This window comes from Artibeus jamaicensis, unplaced genomic scaffold (genome assembly GCF_021234435.1).
Source record: "Artibeus jamaicensis isolate MK-2021 breed Jamaican fruit bat unplaced genomic scaffold, CSHL_Jam_final contig_540, whole genome shotgun sequence".
Classification (NCBI taxonomy): Eukaryota; Metazoa; Chordata; class Mammalia; order Chiroptera; family Phyllostomidae; genus Artibeus; species Artibeus jamaicensis.
In genome coordinates, this window is record NW_026521879.1 from 3,873,698 (window position 1) to 3,876,486 (window position 2,789).

Here is a 2,789-nt window from a genome sequence, read left to right on the forward strand (position 1 = left end):
GTGGGGGCTCTTTTTCCTTTCTGCTGCTCTGACTGAATGTTTTGCTCTTCTTTATGTTCCAAATCATTGATTTGATTCTTGGCTTCATCCACTCCATGTTGGTTCCCTATAAATTTTTCTTTATTTCACTTAGTGTAAACTTCATATCTGCCTGTTCTTTTTTTAATGCTGTGAAAGTGCTTTGAGCATCCTAATAACCAGTGTTTTGAACTCTGCATCTGACAGATTGCACATTTCCACTTCTTCTAGTTCTTTTTTCTAGAATTTTGTTTTCTTCTTTCATTTGGGCCATATTTGTTTGTTTCCCCATTTTGGCAGCCTCCTTGTGTTTGTTTCTATGTATTAAGTAGAGCTTCTTTGACTCCTTTTCTTATTAGCATGGCCTATTGAAGAAAACCACGCCAGTATGTTGGATGGGGCGGAGCCTTAGATAATCATTAGGGCAGGGAAACCCATGTTGCTGCCTTGTGGCTCTGTGCAGGGGAGGACTCAGACAGAGAACAATGCCTCTGCCTGGTCTCTAGAGTTTTATCTGGGAGGAAGCTGTCTCCTGGCAATTGCCTTAATGCCAGACACTTCAATTTCCCCCTGTGCGCTCCTGGTGCTCTTCTAGCTGTTGCCCTGTGCCAAAGCCCAGAGGGAATGAGTCTGTTGAGGTCTCTTTAAGAGGAGACTCCTGAGAATCCCACAGTTTCTTCTGCCACCCCAACCCCCACTGGTTTTTACAGATAGAAGTTATGGGGACTTATATTCCTGGTGCTGGAACCCTGGGCTGGCTGGTCTGGTATGGGACTGGGATCCCTTACTCCTGAGGTATCCATCCTGATTTTTACCCACCACACAGGGGTGTGGACTCAGCCATTCTATATCTCTGTGCCTCTCTACTCCCACCAGCTTGTGATTCTCTCGACTCTGAGTGGCTGCCCTGTCAAAACCTGAAAGATCCTGGCCAAAGACCACAACCCAGACCTCTGAGGCCTTGAAGCCTGCTTCATAGGTCTGTTGGACAAAGTAATAAATGTTTCTCGAATTGAGATAAGCCAAGCGGGAATGACCATATATTATCAGCCTGGCCTCCTGTATAGTGAATTTGTAGAACACAACTAGTGGCCTTGGCAGCACTGGCTATTAATTGGAGAGGCTGCTTTGCCTGGCTCCATTTATAAAGCACCCATTAAGAATAGCTCTGTGAGGAGTGACCAAATACCAGGTTGACCCTTCAGTTGATGTTCTTAGGTCAATGGCCCTCCCTCTTTTGAAACAGTTTGGAATTGATGGTGAATCACTTGAACTAAAGATTGTGTGATGGGGAATGTCTCCTGAAGGAGGAGGGGAAGTGTTTTTCAAGTGTCCTAAAAGAAATGTCCAGAAGCCCATTCAGCTTGCAGATCCAGGAAAAATCAAATGTTTCAGAGGAAAGATATACTCCATACGTTATCACCTCAAATGGCAAACTGGACTGTGGATTCTGCAAGGAGCATCCTCAGCAAGCTTATATACTCAATATCTATGTTTACACAGACCACATCAAAGGAATCAACTCTGGGAAGTGTCTAGGCTTTGGGTTGTCATTGGTTGCCAATCCCACCACCAACACTTTTCTCAGTGCTGCACTGGCCTCCACCTCCAGGGCTGGGGAGCAGTGGTGCTTCCAGAGGACCTGGGCAAGAACTGTTCCAAGTGCTACCTGAAGAAATCTATAGGACTAGATGTGTGGACTCAACCTACCAAAATCTTGCCCTATTACTCATGACCCCTGGACAGCAGGATGTTTCCAGAGTTCTGCAAGGATCATTCTCTCTTTCTCCCTACACTATAGAATTTTTATGGTATTTGAAGAACTTTTCCAAGATTATATTTAACATCGAAACCAAGCCATGTGGTAAAGAATTAAAAGGTGGGGATAAAGTGCTAATGTCCTGCATTTGCACTGGCTTCTCCAACCTTAGCTAGACCCTCAAGTGACACTGTCACAAGATAAAGGGCCCCAAATGCCTACGGACAAAGCAGAAGCTACCAAGGGCCCAAAGAAACAAGTCCAAGTTCATCCAGGACAGGATAGCCTCTTCTACTAAGGTCTTTTTTTTAAGTATATTTTATTGATTATGCTATTAGAGTTGTCCCATTTTTTCCTCTCCTTTATCCTCCTCTACTCTGTACCCCTCCTCTCTCCAGTATTCATCCCCCTCAGTTCATGTTCATGGGTCACAAGTTCTTTGGCTTCTCCAATTTCTATACTATTCTTAACCTCCCCCCATCTATTCTGTGTGTACCAGCTATGCTTCTTATTACCTGTCCCTATTCCCCCATTCTCCTCCCACCCCCTCCCCACTGGTAACCCTCTATGTGATCTCCATTTCTGCAATTCTGTTCCTGTTCTAGTTGTTTGCTTAGCTTCTGTTTTTGATTTTTAGATTCTGTTGTTGATAGTTGTGAGTTTGTTATCATTTTAATGTTCATGTTTTGATCTTCTTTTTCTTAGATAAGTCCCTTTAAGATTTCATATAATAAGGGTTTGGTAATGGTGAACTCCTGTAGCTTTACCTTCTCTGGGAAGCACTATGTCTGCCCTTCCATTCTAAATGAAAGCTTTGCTGAATAGAGCAATCTTGGATGTAGGTCTCTGGATTTCATGACTTGGAATACTTCTTTCCAGCCCCTTCTTGCCTGTATATTTTCTTTTAAAAAATCAGCTGAAAGTCCTATGGGAATGACTTTGTAGGTAACTGTCTCCTTTTCTCTTGCTGCTTTTAAGATTCTCTCCTTATCTTTAATCTTGGGTAATGTAA

General features: G+C 43.3%; 1 pseudogene; it reads left to right on the forward strand.

Annotated features, from left to right (window-relative positions):
• The first annotated feature begins 786 nt into the window (after positions 1 to 786).
• On the forward strand, positions 787 to 1,965 carry LOC119042341 (RNA 3'-terminal phosphate cyclase-like protein; annotated as a pseudogene).
• The last annotated feature ends 824 nt before the right edge of the window (positions 1,966 to 2,789 follow it).